Below are 22,419 nucleotides of genomic sequence, written 5' to 3' on the forward strand. Positions count from 1 at the left end.
CGTGGCCCTGGTCCCGCAGGGTCACTGCTTAGGGTGGCTTAAGGCGTGATTCCCTACGTTGTCCTCTCCAAGTCTCTGGTGACCTATGATGGGTGTTTGGGAACAGAGGACTTGGGGGCCCCTGGGGCTCTCAGTGGCTGTGAAAAGAGCAAGGGGCCACATAAGAATGGGTGAGGGGCTTCTCTGTCCTGCCAGGCTAAGCCCCAGAAAACTAGCCCCAGACTTCTATGTTTCAAGGAAGCGCACCCCTCACCCAGCCCAAGGCAACAAAATGCATCAATGTGTGTTTGTTAAACAACATCAAGGAGAACTTTCTGTGGTACAGGTCAATTTTACATCAGAGTCTTTAAAAATATTACTAAGCTGGGACCCACAAATGGCTTGCTTCCATACCTTAGTTCATCTGTCTAGCGATGCCCAGGGTGGGTTATGCCAGTGCCCAGGGAGAAGGTGGCTTCCAGGGGTCCTTGGGTCCCAGGCAGCTTTGGGAGGAGGTGTGGGACCCAGGACCCTAGAGCAGGCTGTTCCAGAGCTCAGGGCTCTGGGCTCCAAAGGACTTCCAGGCTGGATATCTCACGGTGATGCTGCCCAAGTAAAAGCCTCTTGAGATGCGGCCCTCATTTGAATGGGTTCCCTTTGACAGCCCCTCCTACGTCTGACGCCCAGACACCAGCCCTGAGAGCCGGACCCTAAACTCATTGCTTTCCCTGTATCCCCTCCTTCCATCACCACACCCACCAATATGGAGTAGCTGCTGTTATCCACAGGACACGGGCTGAGCAAGATGCCCAGGCGATCTGCCCAGTAGAAAGCAGAAGATGGTGGGATTGGAACCTAGCTGCACCCCTGTGTCCCAGGTGTGGCTGGCTTGGCTGGGACCGCGGCGAGACTGGTCGCTTCCCTGTTCCAGGCAGAGTGATTCTATTAAAGCATCTGTTGCATATCGCATCACTGACACAGAATGAGGACTCAGCTGAGCACCTGCTGTGTGCCGAGGCCCGTGGCAGGACCCAGAAAGGCAGAAGGAGGAAGGGAAGGAACACCAGCCTTGCAAAGTGGAGATGCTGGGTCCGACTCCCGCTTGTTAGCTGTGCTGTTTGGGGGAAATTACCTTCTCTGAATCTCGGTTCTAAGTACGATAATGGTGCAAACTCTTCGATGCAGGGTTGTGAGGATCAAGTGAGATAATGTGCAAGCATAGAAGTGTTCAGTAAACGCCAACATTATCTCCAATTCCTCACCAACCTATCCTAAATGCCTAGAACCCACCCTTCTAACATTTTGTCCAAAATGGATTGTGGGTTTTCCTATCCATAGTTTTCACAGCATACCTTCCCCCTCTTTCTAAGAGTAAGACTGTGTGTCAACTCCTTTTCCTAATTCACACAAAACCACCTACACGGCTTCACTGAGCTTAGCAAGTCATTGAGTAATCTGGGCAGGCATCCATCCTAACTCGTGGGAAGTAATCAGATCCTGGGAGTGGTAGGGAAGGGGCGTCTCTCGTTTATTCCCTGGAATTGCTTAGCACATGCTATGGATGACTTAGCTCTCACTACACAGGTAGCACGGAAGATACGGACGTGAGCAAGCACCTTCTCTGCCCCCAGAGAGTGCTCAAGTTAGGAACCAACCAGGAGGGCAGGCAGAGAGAGTCAGACTGCAGGACAGCAGCGTCTCCACGGAAGCAGAGCATCAGGGAGAGGGGAGATGCCTCTGGCTTGGGCGCCGTGGAGGAAGAGAGACTTGGACAGCTGGCTTCAACTTCCTGGGATCTCAACAACTTCCTCAACCTCCCAACCTCCGGAGCACACTGGGAGAGTGGGTGTGGCTTGGTGGAGATCCGGGAAGACAAAGGACGATTAGGGGCCTGGGGAAATATGGAGGACTTGACAGGCTGTATCGTGTGGCTGAAGTTTCCAGGTTATGGGAGAGAAAAACCAGAGCTCCCTGAGACGGGTGCCGGGGTGTAAAAAGCCTGCGCACTGGGCTGCTTTGATGTCAGACCAGGGATTTTCAACAGACGAGTGGCATGCATTCAACCCAGGGGTGCTCCTTCAGTCAGGCGGCAGGGAGAGAGACTGCGGGGAGGAAGGCCAACGCAGAGGGAGGGCATTGGCCAGGGCGAGAACTGCAGTGTCAGGAGAGGCTACAGAAGAAATGTGCAGGACCAACAGCTCCTAGCCGGAGTTCTTTGAGTTCTTACCCAACAGCCACCACATGGGACTGCGGGTCCGTGGGGCCATGCCTAACCTTGCTGGGCCTCAGGTCCTGTGGCTGGGGATAAAGCGGTTGACCAGAAGGTGGTTTCTAAATGTCCTTCCAGCCCTGCCCCCTATGGCTCTGCTGACATTTTCCTCTTTGCCCTTAGAGCTCGCTGGCCAGCTGTTGCCTGGCAGGTAAGGGCTCCCAGGGCCTAGCAGTTGGCCAGCCACCCCAGCAGCTCCGGTCTCTTTGGAAACAGCTGGTGGGTTTCTGTTTTCAGGCCTCACGGAGCACCCAGCTCTCTCCATCAGTAGTGCTTGCTTTGACTCCCTTGCTCTTCCCCAAATGATGCCAAAACAAAGAAACACAAAAGTGGAGCAAAATAATAAGGTCCCAGAGCACACACGAATGTTCTTATATTACAGAGGTGACGTTTCAAATGAGTGAAAGGATAAATCCAGCCAGCAGGCCTGGGACAAAGAGCTGTTTAGGAAAAAATAACGTTTCGCCTCTACCTCACCCTTGGATCAATATTAATTCCAGATGGGCTTAGGAGAAAGTATAAAAAACTAGTAGAAGAAAAACTAGAGACCGTTAATGAAATTTTGAAGCAGGGAGAGTCTGTCTTAGCACGACACTAAGGCAATTACAATAAAGCAAAGGACTGATAGATTTGTCCATAAAAATATTTGAAAGCCTGCATCCCGAAGATGTCAATCCCATTTCCCCAGCCTGGGCTCCTCTTCCCAGGTGTTTCGGGGACAGGAAGTCATTCCCAAGGACCCTGACAGAACGCACCTGAACCCTCTGCTGAAGGACGTGAGGAGAGCTGAGCTCCAGAAAATTCAGAAGGGAATGGGGCCTGCACCACCAGTGGACAGGAGGCCCTCAGAGAGCGGGGCCCAGAGCGGCTCTTGTCCCCGGCCAAGGCTTCCGGTCTCCTCTCCTCCGGGCAGGGGTCTGGAGGCCCTGCTGGTCTCTGTGTCCCACGCTCCCACCCTGAGCGATGGAGCCACCTCAGAATCACACAAATCCCCAGCCAGATTCGCCTTGTTCCTTGCGCAGCTCAGAGCTGGTGGCATCCAGGTGACAGCCATGCGCTGGGTGTAGGAGCCCCGGGAGCTCGTCTTTCCTGTTCTGCCTTCAGCGCCTGGGGATCACACGGCCTCTCACAGTGCACGGCTGCATGCCAGGCCTCAGAGCCCACAAGAAACACGATTCCCCTGCCCGAGGGGACAACTGGCCACGTGCCTTGCAGAGCTCACAGCTAAGTGGCTGGAGGGCTCTGGGGATGGGGCACTGCTTGTCTGGGCCAGCAGATTTCCACCTTGCTGGGTCTCCCTTGGGGAGGTGGAGAAGGGGCCTGAGCACACCCTACAAGGGTGCACGCCCTGGGCAGGCTCTTCTCCAACCACAGGCTGCTGGCCTTCGGGAGCCGTGGACTGGGGGAGTGCTGAGCCCCCGGGGAGAGCACCCATCCTGCCAGGCATGATTGCACGGTGTGAATGAATGGCAAAGTCTTGCTGAGAGAGGAGCTGAGCCACGCTGAGCAGAAGCTGAGATTCTGATTGGGTGCCTACACAGGCCCTGTTAGAGTAATGACTGAGTGGCCGGCGCTGTGGCTCACTCAGCTAATCTTCTGCCTGCGGCGCCAGTACCCCAGGTTCTAGTCCCGGTCGGGGCACCAGATTCTGTCCTGGTTGCTCCTCTTCCAGTCCAGCTCTCTGCTGTGGCCCAGAAGTGCAGTGGAGGATGGCCCAGCTCCTTGGGCCCTGCACCCCATGGGAGACCAGGAGGAAGCACCTGTTTCCTGGCTTCGGATCGGCACAGCGCACCGGCCGTAATGCGCAGGCCATAGCGGCCACTTGGGGGGTGAACTAACGGAAAAAGGAAGACCTTTCTCTCTGTCTCTCTCTCACTGTCTAACTCTGCCTGTCCAAAAAAAAAAAAAAAAAAGTAATGACTGAGCTTTATGAAGCTAAGGTTCTAAGCAAAAACAAACTCAAAGCCAGCCAAGGTCATGCACAGAGTCTATGAGTCTATCAGTCAGGACTCTTCACTGTAGGTATGAAAACTGACTGTGGTTGGCTGAAGCCAACAAAAGAATGTTGTAGAAGGATATCACGTGGCTCATACCACGGCCAGCCAAGATGACAGGAAAACTAATAGACACGGCAGGTGACTGTGTGTCCAGAACATCAGGTGGAACCAGTCTGCCTTTTCTACAGCCAAGCCCCAGACAGATCAGCAGGTGCCACAAAAATCACCCGCCATGGACACCGGGTGCTGCTGTCAGCACCATCACCACACCACTACTATCACCACCATCACCATCGCTACCACCACCAATATCATTGCTGCCACCACCATCACACCAGTACCACCAAAACACCAACCCGATCATTGTCACCATGAGTATGACCATCACTGCCACTGCACCGTCACCACTACTGTTATCACCATCACCACCACTGCTACCACCGCCACCACCATCACCAACATCACTACCATTACCAACACTTCCAGTACCGCCAATACCATCACAACCACCACCATCACCATCATTATACCAATACCACCACCACTTTGTCATTATTGCCCTCATTGCAACTGCCACCATCATCACCATCATCTCCACTGCCAAAGCGATTTTACCCCTGCCCCTGTTTCATTGCAGTCATTGGCTCCTGATTTAAAAATCCAAGACACACCCTGGCTTTCAGGAGGAGCAGCAGTGTGAGAGGCTGTTTTCTTCTGCTTCCAGATTTGTGTGTTAGGGAATTAGTTCAGTGTAGGAGGTTGGCAGACAAGGGGCCATCAGAGACCAACAACCCAGAAGGAGGAGGAGGAGCAACAGGGGAAATGAAAACACCACAGCCTGGAATAGCTTAAAGGACTCATGGTCTGAGTGCCAGTGTCCTCTCCTGTAATGAGAGTGCAAACTGCTGGAGGGCCATGGGAGGAAATGGGTGTGAGCACACCCTGTCAACTGCAGGTGGACATCCTACTTCATTGTCTTTGGCATTATCACCTGACACATTGTCCTTTGGGTGGAACTGAATCTCCTGACTCCCAGCACAGGGCAGATAGCTCCTCCGCCACAGTCTTCTCCATGACCTAGGGCTTCTCCACTCAGCACTCCCAACATCAGGCCAGAGAAGCTTTGTAGTCCAGGCTGTCCCGGGCGTCGGAGGCTGCTTCGCAGCACCCTTGCCCTCTCCTCACTAGACGCCAGCAATGCTTCCTCCCCACCTGAAAGTGTCTCTAGACATTGCCAAGTCCCCCTGGGGGGAAGGAGGCATGGAACTCCCCCTGGCTGAGGACAATGGTCTCCTGTCCTCCCTGACTTTCTTCATTCCATTGCCCTCCTATTGTCCTAGGGCTGAAGTGCTCTCGCCGGCTCAGCAGTCCTCCTGCAGCACCCTGAACAGCATTAGAAGCTTCCTCTGGAGAGGGGAGGCTCCTGCCCAGGTCATGCAGAATCCCGGGGCCATGTCCCACACTGCAACACCTGGGTTCAGTACTCACGTTTGGCTCTTCGCTCCAGCTTTCTGCTAATTCCAACCCTGGAGGGCAGTGGTGATGGATCAAGAGTTTGAGTTTCTGCCACTCACTTTGGGAGACCAGCAATGAGTTCCTGGCTCCCAGCTTTGGCCCCTGGCCGTTGCAGACATTCGGGGAGTGGACCAGCAGATGGGAGTGAACCTTCTCTCTTTCTCTCTCTCTCTCTGTTTCTCTCTGTCTCTCTTCCTCTCTGTGGATCTAAAATAAATTAATTAGTTTTTAAAAATCCTAAAAAAAAAAAAACAGGGAGAAAAGAAATGGCTGTGGGAGAACCCTTAGCAGAGAGATAAGTAGGGGACATTGCTCCTGCGACCAAGCAGTGCTCTCTTAATTGGGACCCTCAGGAGAGACGCACAAATCACCCCTGAGCGACGGGGCAGTGCTGCATCACAGACACTGGGAACGGGTCTTTCCCCAGGTCTCCGTTCCCCTTAGCTGTTAGGAAGCTCGGAGCCCAACCACAGTTCATGTTCAGCATTCACGTTTCTGTCTCTGATTCCAGTTTAATCTCATTCTTGGCCTCATTTTATGCTCTTGTCCTTTTTTCTTATCTTCCTTCTTTGAAATTACTTGCCCTTGTTCTATTCTGGGTATTAACACTTTCTCAACAACCCACAAAGTCTAAATAAGAAGATGGCTGTAGATAAATACCTCTTCCTCTCTCATATGAGAGCTCTGTATTTTCATGTCCTCTACCCGCCCCCCCCATCAGTGTGAACCTCCTGAAGGCAGCAGTTGTGTCAGATTCCCTTCCTCGCCCGCCCCCCCCCCCCCGCCAGTCCTCCACTTCCTGACCCAGCATTGAGCCCAATACCCATTCTGTGTGGACACTCCATCACTGCTGCTCTCTTGACGCTAACTTCTCTTATATTCCCTCCCTCTCCTTCCTCTCCCCTTCCTTTCTTCTTTACTTCCTTCCTTCCTTCCTTCCCCTCCTCATCTGTCTCTCTTTCCTAAAAGATAAAGGCAAAAAAGAGGAAACAGGTGCATTTGGGAGAGAGGTACCCATTAGGACATCTTAGGTGTTCACACTTCATTCCTTTCTAACAGGTCTTAGGGAGCACATGCTGAAGAGTGGCTTCAGCCGGGAGGGTGACCCCAGACAGAAGGCTGTGATCCCCAGACAGAATCCCCCAGGCCCTCTTGGTGACACTGGCCTTGTCTGGGGAGGTCACATTCCAGCCTTGTCAGCTCACTGTCTGCCCTCTGGCACCGTCTGGCTCTGGCATGCCTCACACTTGGCCTTCTACTGAGCCAGGGAAAAAGTAAGGTGCTGTACTGTGAACTAGCTCTTGTCTTACTAGTGAGTCCTATTCAGGCCTTCCAGTGCCTCTGTGAATAGGCACAGATAGCGTGATGATCATTACCACCCTTGTAGATGGGGACGGTGAGGCTTAAACACATGATCATCAGTAGAGCTCAGATCAGAACTGCCGTGTGAAGCCCCAGCAATCTGCAGGTGTGCAGTAAGCGTGCATCCCCAGAACAACCAGGACCCAGGCCCAGCAGACGTTCCGAAGACCCCACTGTCGCCAATTTTAAATATTCATTCCTGGGACAGGCGTTAGGCACAGCAGTTAAGATACTGCTTGGGTCCTGGCTCTGCCTCCAACGCCAGCTTCCTGCTAATGCACACTCTGGGAGCCGATAGGTGATGGCCCAAGTAGTTGGGTCCCTGGATTGAGATCCAGGCCTCTGGGTTAGCCTGGTCCAGCCTGGCTATTATATGTATTTGGTGGGTGAACCAGAGATGGAAGAACTTTCAAATAACAAAATAATAAATAAACACTCCTGTCTTGGTTCATTTGTTCTCACATTTATGGGCCCAGTTTTGGGCCGTGGCACTCTGCTTAGTGCCGTGAGGGATATAAAGATGACTGCTCCCATTCAGGAGCAGCTCAAAATCTAGCCAGGAGAGCAGACTTCTGGGCAGAAAGTCACGATGCAAACAGCCGGCACTGTCACCGCAGCTCCCTGGCCCCGTGGTCCCTGAACCAGGCGTGCAACGCCATGGCCGCCATTCTCTTCCTAAGTGGCAGTGGCTTCCTGTCCATTTCACACCCATTAAGATCTCCTGGAGGGAGAAGACGACTTTCGTCATCTTTTCAGGAGCGCTGGACCCAGCCTCTGGTCCGAACTTCTGTGCAAAGAATGAGCTGTGGAAGGAGTGAATCCAGAGACTCTCGGGAGGCTGGGAGGAGATGGGGTGGCCTTGCCAGAGCAGGGAACATGGCGTGGGGGAGGAGACTTGGACAGGAAAACCCGGGAAGGGTTAGCTGGCTGGCGCAGGCCAGGGGTCCAGGCCGTGGGACCTCCATACGCACAACCAGCCTGAGAAAAACACTGCCTGTGGGGAGAAGGGCCTTATGTGGATCATCCGTGACCTTCACAACAGTCCGTGAGCTTGCTGGTGTCCTGAACGCCGCCATATACCCAAGGAAGTAAAGGCCCAGTGAGGGCAAGGCCACACTGCTGCCAGGCCGTGGAAGAGATGGGCCGGGAGTGTGGTCTTCCTGCCTCTGAGGGGCACGCGCTGTTGCCCGCTGCTCGCGTGGCTGCAGCCCAGGCACAGTGGGGCACAGGCAGTGACCTCCTCCTCGGGACTTGAAGTCTTTCAGCTCCATCAGCTCCTGAGCTCCCTGGAGGGCTGGGAGCAACAGGAGCTCAGCAAGGTCACCCCTGGGCCATGCAGCGATGTGAGGGCAGCCAGGCCTGAGCGCCCCCTGCCTTGCCGCGCCCTAAACAGGTGGCGCTGAGTTCCTCCGGGTTTCCTGGGCTCCGGCTGGAGCTGCTCCCCATCCACGTCCAGAGGCTCCTCCCCTTGCTCTCCTGGCCTCTGCGCCCTACAGGGAAGAAGCCCTGGGACAGGAGAGGCGCAAGCAGCGTGAGAGCAGGGGGTGACGCCAGCACTCTCTCCTGACACGGAGAATGCCCAGGGCTCTGTAGTGGAAGCACGGTGGCCCTTGTGGCTACAGCGGAGGCCCTGGGTTCCCAGAGCTTTCAACCCAAGCGCTCATGGTGTCTCTGCTGTGGGCAGTGTGCCCTGTTGCCCAGCTGTCTTCATCCTAGGCCACACTTTTACTTAACCCTCTCCCAGTGCCTAGGACAGCGGGACACTGTGCCCGACCCTAGCGGTGACCACAGGTCAGCGTGCTGGCTTGCCGAGCTACCGCATGCAGCAGCCACGCCGGGGATGATTTTAGGATGTGTTTGTCTAGGAGCGCTGTTCTGGATGGACCGGGCCCCGAGCAGGGCTGTGCACGGGCCGCTCACCGGGTCACAGATCTGAAGCAGGGAGCATCTCCTGCCTTTTCTCCACTTTATGGTGAGACAAGTCTTCGGGCAATCAGGGAATTCTATAACAGCTGTTAGTTTTCCTGGTCTCTCTGATGCTAGGTGCTCACACTATCTCTAACCCTGGAGACGAGAGGATTGAAGACCATGGTCTCCCTTTATAGATAAGAAATAATCTCCACAAAGTTAAGCAGATTTCCCGAGGTCACCCAAATGATGAATGTCACAGCTAGCATCCGAATGCAGGACTTCTGCCTCCAAATTCCAAGCCTAAGTGCATCCCTGCTGGGGCTGTACATCCATACCCACCAGCACGCTGCTGCTGTTGCCGCCGCCGTCACCACCACCATCGTCATCATCACCTCTAATGTATGCACCAGGGCACCAGTGCTGGAAGCCTCAGAAATATGGACTATCTTCCCGTGATACGGTTTCTTTGGTGATTCATGAGCATTAGCTTTATTTTGAAATCAACGTAGATACCTTAGGGACTAGAGGCCAAGAAAAGCAGAATCATTGAGGGTAAAAGCAGACTCCCAGCCTCTGCGCCGGGTCTGGGGATCGGCCTTCTCCCCTGCCATGGAGACACCGGGTGGAACAGTTCACAAGCTCTGCGCCCACGTTGGAGAGAGTGAGCCGGGATTGCCTCCAGGCCGGGGTCCATCCCAGAATCCAGTCTCCTTGCACATAAGCAAGCCAGGCACGGAGGAACTAACCATGGGGGCTCTCAGATCTCTTGCCTTCTTTTCAGTTGAAGTCTCTACCCTCATGGAAATGTTAGGAAAAGTATGGAAAATTTTCATAAAATAGCATTTTCCTGCAGGCAGCAATGGGGCCACACATTCCCTGGCCCCAGAGAGCCCCTCCCAAGAGGTGCAGGGGGTTGCCTGTTCCGGGATGGGGGCGGGGTCGCACTTCTCCTCTGCTCTAGTAGGTCTCAAACACAGCCGCACCCTGGAATCACCGGGAGCTGTAACCCACACCGCCGCCTGGGCTGCATCCCCAGAGGCCCCAGAGGTGAGGCCTGGCCGTGGAGGGTGTTGCAGTGTGCAGCAGGCCTGAGAACTGCAAGCAGGCTCCCTGGTGCTTGGAAGGAACAACTTAGAGGAAACAGAAGTTCCAAGGTGGCCATCCCCTGACCCCTGCCGATTAAGAAAATTCAGAGGAGAAAGCGCCTTGCCCAAGGCACAGGGTCTCACTTTGGGAGGGTGAACTTCAAAGACGACGACTTTGGGGGGCCTGGAGTCGTCCTTGAGCATGGGTTCTGGTCTCACCTCCCAGAGAGAGTGCTCAGATCCCCTGGAATGAATTTGATTCTAGCAGCAACCGTAGAGGAAAGGCAGGTACTGGGGCAGAGTGGCCAGGACGAAAAGCCAGAGCAGTTCTGTATTTCTCACAGACCCCTCCACACCAGTCTTGGATCCGTTCAGCCCACTCCCACGGCCTTGGCCCAGGCCTGGCCTCTCTCTCTGAACTCACCGCCTGCCACCAGCCTGTCCCTCCCCAGCCACGCTGTGCAGCAGCTCGGAGAGAGCTCTCAGAGCGCGCACTGACTGCTGTTGCTCCACTGTTCAAAATCACTGCACTGTCTGCTTCCCTATTGCATTCGAAATAAAACCTGGACTCCGAGCACGCTCATAAAGTCATCCATGACTCAGCACACGCCGCCCCGGCCTGCTGCACCACTCCGTCCCGCTGCTGTCCCCCACCCGCCAAGTGCCCCAAGCCAAAGTCAAACAGAGTGACTCAGAGTTTTCCTAACACGCTCTGCCGCTCGTGTCCCTGCCCCACTGGTAAAGAAGGCTCTGTCTGTCCATCAGGAATCTCTCCCAGCACCTTCTCCTCTTGGCCAAGTCCTACTGGCTTCTCGGGAAACTTCCTTGGAGCTCCCAGTCTAGGCAAGCGGTCCTCCCCTTTGCCCCCATAGCATTCAGACGTAGATCTGTGTCCCCCTTCTTCCCACACTGTGTCCTGAGCATCTGTTCACTCGTCTACACGGTTCGGTGCTCAACATCAGCCCACTGCCTGACTATGGTTCACAATAGAAGAGGTGAAAGACATTTCCCATAATATGTTCATTTCTGCTCCACTGCCTCCCAGAAAAATGGATAAGTGGAGTAGTTAGTCTGCATCGATGCCAAGAAAATCAATCTTTGTCCCAAGTGGCACCTAATTTCCCCTGTTAATAAAATCTCATGGACAAGTATTGAGTTCCTGCTGAATGACCAGCACTGTGGGGGATAAATAAAGAGTAAGACACCCTCAGCCCTGCCTGAGCAAGGGCCCCTCATTCCTCTTTGCCTCCACTGCATTCGTGTTCATTGGCTGAAATCTTTGGTTCTCCCCGGAACAACCGCCACCTGGGCCTGTGCGTACACCACCATGCTCAAATAACCGGAGGGTGGCCGTCCCGAGTCAGGGTCCCCTGTGACCCATCTCGCCTGGGACAGGTGCTCCAGGAATATTGCCTGATTCTGAGTGCAGATAGATGAAGGGTTTAGGGATGCATTCTGAAATGCTTGTTTCAGGGCCAAAAATATAACTGTTCACCTCTGACGAAGATGCCTCAATTCCTTTCTGGAATAGGCAACGAATATAATATAAATAAATGGGGGCCAGTGCTATGGCATAGCAGGTAAAGCTGCCGCCTGCAGTGCCGGCATCCCATATGGGTGCTGGTTTGAGTCCTGGCTGCTCCACTTACGATCCAGCTCTCTGCTATGGGCTGGGAAAGCAGTAGAAGATGGCCCAAGTCCTTGGGCCCCTGCACCCACGTGGGAGACCTGGAAGAGGCTCCCGGCTCCCGGCTTTGGATTGGCGCAGCTCCAGCCTTTGCAGCCATCTGTGGAGTGAACCAGCAGATGGAAGACCTCTCTCTCCCTCCCCAACTCTGTAACTCTGCCTTTCAAATAAATAAATAAATCTTTAAAAAATAATATAAATAACTGAATGGGGAAGAATGAAAACACACATAAAGTGAATAAAGACATGAAAACACATTTGATGAAACCCACTTCCACCTGTCAGTTTGTTTGTTTATTTATTCACCAATCCACCGTTCCATTCAACCAGGCAGCCCCCACTTAACAAACATGGATGACCCAGAGTGATCTAGGACAGAAGCAGTCCTCGCACTCGTGGGCTCCTGTTCCAATGGAAGCACATTCGACAAGATTGCATCACCAGGAGGATGAAGGTGGTGCTCGGGAGTGTACCCAGGGCAGAAGGTGGTACCCGTTCATCTGCCCACTCGCCTCCCACTCACTGCCTCAGCCCCAGCTGCTGGCACCAAGCCTGGGTGAGTAGATCCAGTAAGTATCCCAGGAGGCAATGGATGGGGCCGCCGCCTGCACGCTGTGCCCCCCACAAAGCAGGAATTATCCGGAAGTCTTCCTGGGGAGCCTCCCGTTCAAAAACTTCCATGACTTTTCAAAGCTTGTGTTTGTCTGAAACCTGTGCGGGAAGAAGGAACTGGAGAGTCAGCCCCTAACCACACTGACCGGCACACTTGGCCGGGGCGACTGTTCTCTGGCAGGTGTCCCCGGTGCTCAGTCAAAAGCAGTTTCACTTTCAATGGCGAAGAAACAGCAGTTTCCCCCACACACCCAGAGGAAAAGGAAAAGGAGGCATTGGCGTGGCCACGACGCTGGCAGTGGAAGAGGTGCTGATTGCTCCGTGCAAGCACCGCTTCCCGGGTTCCCACCCCTCCCGCGGCTCTCGGTGCCGTGAGTCCCAGCCAGTCCAGCCCTGAGCCATCCTGTCAGTTTGATGCCACAGAAGGACTGGGCCCCGCACTTTCTAGCTCCACGTGAGATGGAGCGAGACGGTGCACCAGGCTCTGGGATGACACAGTGACCTTGCTGGAGATCATTCTGCAGCGAACATGAGTCACCGGCAAGACTGGGTCCTGGGCAGCTAGGAGCTGGGCTTTACGGCCCTGACAGAACTCGCGCTGGGCCGCCTTCTCCTCGGCTCTGGCACTGGAAAAGCGTCAGCAGGTCCGGAGAGCCGAGGCTCGGGGAAAGCCGCTCTGCCTGTCTGCCTCCCAGCGTGAGAACCCGCAGGGGGTCCGGGACGTGGACGGTGCCAGCCCCAGGTCTGTCAGCAAAACCCTGCAAGGCCTTGGGCAAGTCACTGCTCCCTCCAGACTCCACTCTCCTCATCTGTGACATGGGAGCTGCTCTGGCCCAGGAGCTCTCACTGTTGGCTCCTTGTCTGCCAGAAGCCTTCAGGGACAGTGATGTCCCTGCTTCCAAAAGGCCCAGTGGAAATGCACATCTACCAACTCAGGGGCTGACCAGAGACCCAAATTCCACTGCGGGGCCGGAGCTGTGGTATAGCGGGCAAAGCCACTACCTGCAGTGCTGGCATCCCATATGGGCACCGGTTCGAGTCCCGGCTGCTCCTCTTCCGATCCAGCTCTCTGCTGTGGCCTGGGAAAGCAGTGGAAGATGGTCCAAGTGTCTGGGCCCCTGCACCCACATGGGAGACTGGGAAAAAGCTCCAGGAAAAAGATTCCTGGCCTCAGATCAGTGCAGCTCCGGCCATTTCAGCCATCTGGAGAGTGAACCAGTGGATGGAAAATCTCTCTCTTGCTCTCTCTCTCTCTCTCTCTCTCTTTTGCTCTCTCTCTGTCTCTACCTCTCTATAACTCTTGCCTTTCATATAAATAAATAGATCTTTTTAAAAAGTCCCATTGCTTCCAATGGTGTTGTGTAGCTTCTGTGTACCGGGGCCTCGGTCCCATCAGAAACCCCATCAGCAGTCCTGTTTCTTCAGTAAGTAATGGAGGAGTAGACACCTTTTCCCTTTACGTGTTTCGTCTTTTCAGTAGACAAAAATCACCGTAAACCTGGGGCCAGGAGGAAGGACACCTTTTGAAAGTGTTCTTGGTGCTAAATAAGACGTGCTGGAGTTCCCACGGAACCCAGTGGTCCTTCATGCTCCGGGATTCCAAGATGGGCTCGGGAGCCCGCTTCTCCACTTCCTGCACACACACGTTAATCACCCCGTCCCCACTCCAGGATCACACATTCAGACAACAGCGCAGGCCCATCAGGGTCCTCAGAAAAAGCTCACGACGCGGCTGACTTGCTGACTTGGGATCATGAGTGCTGTTTGCCCAAAGCTGCTCTCCATGACTACAGCCAACTCTCTTCCATCATTTCCTTGGTTTCTTTTTCTGCAAGATACCGGCCTCTGATGCCCATCACAGAGCGCATTTACAACTGTTGGGAGAGGTGTGGGGAGAGGCAGGCGGTAGCCAGCAGTGCAGACCCTCGGGATTCACTCGCGGTTACCCATCACAGGCGCACACACACAGACACACACACACACACACACAATAAGAACGCACAAGCATAGGTGGGACCCATTCAGGCCCATGTTCAACTCCTTTCTCTCTGACTTGAAAGGGAGCAGGCAGTTGGGTGTCAGGAGAGGAACTTGCTAGGTACAGAGTCTGACTGAGTCTGTTTTCCGTTGCTGGAATGAAAGACCGGAGGCTGAGTCTTTTACAAAGAAGATGGGCTCACTGAGGTCCCGGCTGTGGAGGCTGCAAGAGCCCATCTTTTTGCACCTGGGAGGGGTGAATGGCATCATGGCAGACACAGGAGTGACAAGGAGATCACCCAGGGAGCCAGGATGCCCAAGGCCACAGTGGGGTTGGTTGTGTTCTTTTTATAATAGCTGATTCTTTTTATGTTTTAAGATTTTTATTCATTTATTTGAGAGGCAGAGTTACAGACAGAGAGAGGGAGAGAGAAAGGTCTTCCATCTGTTGGTTCACTCCCCAAATGGCCACAATGGCCGGAGCTGAGCTGATCCGAAGCCAGGAGCCAGGATCTTCTTCCAGGTCTCCCACATGGATGCAGGGGCCCAAGCACTTGGACCATCTTCTGCTGCTTTCCTAGGCCATTAGCAGGGAGCAGGATCAGAAGTTGATGCACTGGTGCCCATATGGAATGCCGGTGCCACGGGCAGAGGCTTAGCCTTCTGTGCCACAGTGCCGGCCCCCCGGAGCTGATTCTTAAGAGAGCTCCCTCACCCCACAGACCAGCACTGCTGCCTCCCACCCGCAATGACCTGAACCCCTTCCATTCAGCACCCCCTCCTGAAGGTTCCAATACCTAAACACCACCACGCTGGGGACCAAGCGTCCAACACCCTCAGGGACACCACACCTGAGCCACAGCAGAGCCTGACACCAGTAACGACTTTCACAGTCACCAGCGCCCCTCCCCCTCCCTGCCCCAGCTGAAGCCAGAGGCAGCCTGGCCTCCGTGTGGCCACTCATGCTCCAATTCCCTGACGCCTGGGAGAGGACCAGTGCATGCGGCAGAGGGAGAGGGATGTGCAGAGACACTGTCCCAGCTCGCTGTCACAGAAGGAGGGGAAAAGAGATCCTTCAGGGCCGGGGCGAGAACCTGGGGATGAATGAGATGGATGAAGGTGGGCCATTAACATCAGGACTGCTTCCCTTAGTGTGATATTTATAGGAGTTGCACATGAAAAGCGGCTCAGCCACCATTCGCATTATCACCATCATCCCATTACCCCGGGAGCCGGGCGCCTGCTCCACGTTCTGTGATGTGCCAAAGAGGCTCTCACACACATTATCTTATCTGAACCTTATAATCACCCCAGAGCAGGTGCAACAGAGCTGTGTCCCTGCTCCCGGTCCTTCACAGGAGGAGCAAGCTGCCACTCCGAAGTCGCCTGCCCAAGGCCCCCTAACACAGAACAGTTGCAGACTTGGGGCCAGAGCCTAGGTCTCCTGACCCCAGGCCAGGGGACAGCAAAGAAAGCAGTTGTCCTAGCAACGGCATCTGGGGAAGTGGCGGGAAGGGGTGGATGTCCTCCTGGGTGGCCCAGACCACAGCTCATACTGAGGACAGGGGAGCGGAAGCCCCAGGCTCTGCCAGAGGCCGGCCACCATCTGAGGTTTCTGATGGTTTTACCAGGACTCCAAGGGAAGCGAGTGATTTTCTGGTTGGCTTCCTCTGTTGATTGCAATTGAGCTGAGTCTTCAAATTGGGTTTGTCAGGAAAATCGGTCCCAGTTAAAGATGAGCCGTGCGCTCTCCACGGCTGGTTGGGGTCTGGAAGCCCCAGCAGAGGGCTCTCCCCCGGGAGTACCAGGGGCCCGCCCTTCTCCTCTGGTTCCCTGGGCTCCTGCTCTGTGGTCCAAGGAGAGACTCCTCACCGCCAACATCTCTTGTCTTCCTCAGCAAGAGCCCCTGCGTTTGCTCCTCTTGCAGCCTCTCCTTTGCTCCCTCTTGTCTTAAAATCAGTCCAGCCCAGTCTCAGCGACATGTGCCAAACCCTTAGAAGCCCAGCTGCAAACATGGACGCTCCAGCCCTGGAAGGGGCCCAGGCCTTCACCGACCTCCAGCCACGCTGCTCCTGCACCCTCCCCCTCCTCCCCAGCCCCCCACCAGCCCTCTATGGAAGCCCAGCCCTGTGCCCCGGTACGCAGGCTCCCCCCTTCACAGTGCGTGCCCACCTCACTGCTCTACCTCCCAGCCCAGGAAGCCACTCCGTCCTTGACTGCCAGCCATCTCTTGTTCTGCTAATCTCAGTTCTGAGCAAGACTGGCCCAGTTCATCCACGTTAGCTTTTGAGTGTGGACTCTGTAGGCTCTGTGAAATCCTTCTCGGCCACAGAGCCCTGATGCGTAGGAGTTGTGGCAGGGGTCTTGCACAGTCTCATTTTACAGTTGGAGACCCTGGGGTCCTGCAAGGAAAAGCAATCTGCCTGTGGTTGCGGTGAGCAACCTGGGACACAGCCTCAGCTCTGGTCGTGTCTCCGCGGTCCCCTTTTCCCAGGCATTCAGCTATGTGGGTCAGGCCCCAAACCCCTCCGTGCAGGTGTGGTGCTAATGCTACTGATGCCCAAGGCGTAGGCAGGCCAATGCAGACGTCTTACCACAAAGTGGACGGGGCACTTCTGGTTTGCTGCGGAATCATAGCCTTGTTTTCTGCCAGCCCAGATTCACAAGTTCAAAAAGTTGCTTGAGGCCAGCGCCGCGGCTCACTAGGCTAATCCTCCACCTGCGACGCCGGCACCCCGGGTTCTAGTCCCGGTCAGGGCGCCTGATTCTGTCCCGGTTGCCCCTCTTCCAGGCCAGCTCTCTGCTGTGGCCCGGGAGTGCAGTGGAGGATGGCCCAAGTCCTTGGGCCCTGCACCCCATGGGAGACCAGGAGAAGCACCTGGCTCCTGCCTTCGGATCAGCGAGGTGCGCCGGCCACAGCGGCCACTTGGGGGGTGAACCAACGGCAAAGGAAGACCTTTCTCTCTGTCTCTCTCTCTCACTGTCCACTCTGCCTGTCAAAAAAAATTAATTAAAAAAAAGTTGCTTGTGCAAATTTCAGCTCTCCTGGGATACCTCTGACCGCCCTGCTGTCCCGCCAGCTCTGGCCTCAGTCTCGCTCCCCTGCCACACAATTGCCAGATGCGTCTTCTGACAACTCAGCTCTGAGCAGGACATGCTTCTCTTCTGACACCTTCCGTGGCTCCCCAGTACTCACGCCTCTCCCTCAGCGGACATCACAGCTCTCTGCACTGGCCGAAAACTGAACTCTGTGTTAGGTCTGGCGTCCTGGAGCTTCTGCCCCACGCCTCCCGGCCCCCCGTCTGCCTCCCTTCCCCTGGTGCCTGCACACGCCTTGAACTTCCCTGGGGCATCGCTGGCCTACACGCTTCCCTCTGCTCCCAGGCCTGCAGAAGTCCCGGTCTCAGAGCCACCTCACGTGTGATCTTTCCAGGGAGCGTCCTCAGTTGGCCTAGAATTTGCCTTTGTCTTCTCTGTGGCATCTCCCCGACTCATGCTCCTTGGGTTCCGTCCTCATGTCCCCCCAGAGCTGTGTGTTGGGGACAGCGACCTGGTCTTGCCCAACTTGGTACTGACTGCTGTCCGGCGCGGCAGCCTCTCGGAGAGTCTGCATGAGAATAAAAGGGTGCAGTGAGGGAATCAGGTGCTGCCGCTGCCTCGGGGTCTCCGGTTCCCAAGGTAACGGGGATGTGAATAATTCATGTAGGTATTAACCTGACCGCCTGCCCTCCAGGAGCCGGACTCTAACTCCTTGACCCCTGGCAGGATTCCCTTCCGGAAGCCTGAGGCTTTGGCCCACACTGTGACGGGAAGCACTCGGGAGGGAGACCTGGACATGCCTCTGCCAGTCTTTCACAGCTGCGACTTGCCTCAAGACGGCTCTGCCAGGGGCTGTGTGAGGGCTAGCAGCTGGAGGCTGAGACCAGGACACAGCTGGGACAGCGTTTAAAAACAGCACGTGGGGGCACGTGTTTGGCCTTACGGTTAAGCCAATGACTGGCATGCCTATACACCATATCAGAGTGCCTGGGTTCGAATCCTGGCTCCACACTCGAGTCCAGATTTCTGTTAAGGTGCATTCTGGGAGGCAGTGGGTGATGGCTCCGGTACGTAGGCCTCTACTGCCCATGTGGAGACCTGGATAGAGGCTCCCATTCACTTCAGGGAACTGAACCAGTGAATGGAGCTGTGTATGTGTGTGTGTGTGTGTATCTGTCTGCCTCTCCGAATAAATAAATACATACTTGTGAAACAGTAAGTGTTGCCGGGAGAGGGTATGGCATTTGTTCCCATTAAGAATTTCCCGTTCCTTGCTCTGGGAGCCTGAAACATCCAGCCTATTGGCCTGGATTCCTATAACGTGTGTGGATGCAAAGTGTTGGTTTTCACATTTTGGGCTTCAAAAACTGCATGTACCAGCTTCATCCCTCTGCTGGGGAGGCTTTTACCTGCCACAAGTAGAGCCCAAGGCTGACCATCCTGGATTTTCCCATCAGTTAAAGCTGAGCTTCCACCGTGCTAAGCCACATGGGGGATGCCAAGACCTGGCTCTCATCCTCCCAGGGCACACGGTCTCGGAAGTCTGACCGTAGGAGCAGAAAGAACACAGCGGGCCCCTGACCCGACCGCTTCACTCACAGACTTAGGTTCAGGCTGGAGTGAGACGTGACACATCGGAGAGCTCTAGAACTGCTTATATACAGAAGATCAGTTTAGCATACATTAAGTAAAGATTTCAACAGTTTGCTCCCACGCAGAAACATAAAGTGAAAAATAATAGATGATTTTTTAAATGATGATGAAATCAGATCAGACCTATTGTCATGTTTAATCCCAGCGAGTCAAGTTGGGAATTGCTAATTCTTTTTTTTTTTAACAGAAGATCAGTTTAGTATACATTAAGTAAAGATTTCAACAGTTTGCACCCCCATAGAAACACAAAGTGAAATATACTGTTTGAGTACTCGTTATAGCATTAAGCCTCAATGTACAGCACATTAAGGACAGAGATCCTACATGAGGAGTAAGTGCACAGTGACTCCTGTTGTTGACTTTACAAATTGACACTCCTGTTTATGGCATCAGTAATCTCCCTATGCACCAGTCATGAGTTTCCAAGGCTATGGAAGCCCCTTGAGTTCTCTGACTCTTATCTTGTTTAGACAAGGTCATAGTCAAAGTGGAGGTTTTCTCCTCCCTTCAGAGAAAGGTACCTCCTTCTTTGAAGACCTGTTCTTTCCACTGGGATCTCACTCACAGAGATCTTTCATTTAGTTGTGTGGTTGTTTTTTTTTTTTTTTTTTTTTTTTGCCAGAGTGTCTTGGCTTTCCATGCCTGAAATACTCTCATGGGCTTTTCAGCCAGATCGGAATGCCTTTAGGGCTGATTCTGAGGCCAGAGTGCTGTTTAGGACATCCGCCATTCTATGAGTCTGCTGAGTATCTCGCTTCCCATGTTGGATCACTCTCCCCTTTATTTATTCCATCAGTTAGTATTAGCAGGTACTAGACTTGTTTATGTGCTCCCTTTGACTCTTAGTCCTTTCATTATGATCAATTGTGAACTGAAATTGATCACTTGGACTAGTGAGATGGCATTGGTACACCCACACAAAGGGCACACACCGCATGGCTGTGTGGCAGGGTGCTCTGAGGCTCCTGCCAGGGAATGCCCCATGCCGTCTACACCCCAGCCGTCAGGGACCGTGCACTGGCCCCATGCCACCTGACCCCTGGACTGAGCCGAGGAGCCCTGCCCCGGCCCCATTCTGCATACGGCTCGCACCCCTCCCCGCTCACGCACTCACAGCGCCCATCTCCCCACTTCCTCTCCTGCTGTGGGCTTCTCTGGCCTGCTTCCCCACTGTGCCAATTCATGTTCTTTACCTGGGTGATTAGATCTTCTTCCATTATCTGGGCGCCTACATTTCATCAGGCCATGGTCATTTCCCTGTGACTCCGGGTAGGCAGGAAATAGTAGTTGAAAATAACAACCCATCTCATCTTTCATTCAGTCATTACCTGTTCAGTACATGAGTTATTTTCCTGAAGGATGAGAAATTGCTCAATGTTATTTACTTCATCAGGCCAGTAACCAGAGATCTGAAATGAACGGGGAAACTCAGGCCTTGTTAAACCTTGTCCTCTCAGAGGCTGGCGCTGTGGTGTAGTGGGTAAAGCCGCCGCCTGCAGTGCCGGCATCCATATGGGTGCTGGATCGAGTCACAGCTGCTCTACTTCCGATCCAGCTCTCTGCTATGGCCTAGGAGAACAGAAGATGGCCCAAGTCCTTGGGCCCCTGCCTGCCCTGTGTGGGAGACCTGGAGGAAGCTCCTGGCTCCTGGCTTTGGATCAGCGCAGCTCTGGCCATTGTGGCCAACTGGGTAGTGAACCAGTGGATGGAAGACCTCTCTCTCTCTCTTCTCTCTCTCTCTCTTCTCTCTCTCTCTCTCTCTCTCTCTCTCTCTCTGCCTCTCCTTCTCTCTGTGTATAACTCTGACTTTCAAATAAATTAATCAATCTTTAAAAAAAAAAAATCTTGTCCTATCTACTGCTCCTGTGCTTGATACAAGGTAAGCCTTACTCAGCTGATACTTGGTGAAATTATACAAATTCTGTGTCATGTTGTTTTCCTTCATGATTTAAACATATAGAGAACAGTTGGCTAAGCCTGACACACAGGAGCCTCCTTTGACCTGCCCCTGTCCCTCACCGCCGCCATGTCCCTGGAGCCCAGGATCCACCCGTGTATCCTCAGGATGGATGCCTGTCTACTCGCACCCAGCCCCACTCTGAACCTCTGCGATGGCTGCTCTTTCTCACGCCCTCCAAACCTTTCCCGCAGGACACCAGACTGCTTGGGGACACAAGCCCCAGGCGGCACCACCCTGACTAAAGCCCCCCAGCCACTTCCATTGCTCCCCAAATGAAATGCAAACTCCTCTCCGCGCTCCTGGTCTACAAGGCCCCATAAGACCCGGCAGACAAGGCCCCATCAGACCCGGCAGCTCTTTTCTCTCATCCCCGGCCTCTCCCCTCACCCTCCAGGCAACAGTCCTTTCCTTCCCATTCCTCCCAAGGCCATGGCAGGTGCTGCTCCTCCACGCAGAGCGCCCTGCCCCAGGCTCTCAGTTGACTGATCCCTACTCATCTTTTGGGCCTCACTGAAATATCACCTTTCCCAAGGGGATGCCCAGTCCAGAATGCGTCTTTCCCGTTCTCACTCTGCCTGTCCTTTGCCTTCATAGAATGTGCTGTTCTTTTCATGTACAATGGAGACTGCAAAACTATGAGAGCACAGAGAATACACATTTAATTCACTGCCACGTACCAGTTCCCAGCTCAGAGCCTGGCACATGGCAAGCATTAAAGTCTAATACATGAAGTTGCTGCAAACAGTGAGTGAATTCAAGTTCTTCCCAAATGTTAACCAATGACTGGGGCTCTCCTGAATTCTTTCCACCTGTACTCTCCCAACCAAGAGTACAAGAAGGGCTTTGGGAAGTTCATGGGAAAGCAGTATTCAAAGATAAGCTTATTTTGATGCAAAAACATTTGAAATCCATGCATAGTTTTTTTTTCCATAATATGCATTATCCGTGGACTTTTTGTAGTTCCCTTGTATGCCTTTTAAACACTACATGGGGAGCCAGCGCTGTGGCATAGTAGCCTAAGCCTCCATTCGTATCAATAGCAGCTTATTTGGGCTCTTGGTTTGTATCCTAGCTGCTCCTTTTCCAATCCAGCTCTTTGCTTGTGGCCTAGGAAGACAGTGAGGATGGCCCAAGTACTTGGACCCAGAAGAATATCCTGGCTCCTGGCATTGAATTGGCTCAACTCTGACCATTGTGGCTATTTGGGGAATGAACCAGCAGACGGAAGTCCTTTCTCTCTGTCTCTCCCTCTTTATCTGTAACTCTGTCTTTCAAATAAATAAATAAAATCTTTTAAAAAAATTACAAGAACTTCCTCCTTCCCTCCCTGACCCCCTTCCCTCTGCTTGTACACGTTTGCTGAGTACTTTCTT

The sequence above is a fragment of the Oryctolagus cuniculus genome, chromosome 4 (assembly GCF_051225735.1).
Source record: "Oryctolagus cuniculus isolate XC-2025 breed Fujian yellow rabbit chromosome 4, ASM5122573v1, whole genome shotgun sequence".
NCBI classification, from domain to species: Eukaryota; Metazoa; Chordata; class Mammalia; order Lagomorpha; family Leporidae; genus Oryctolagus; species Oryctolagus cuniculus.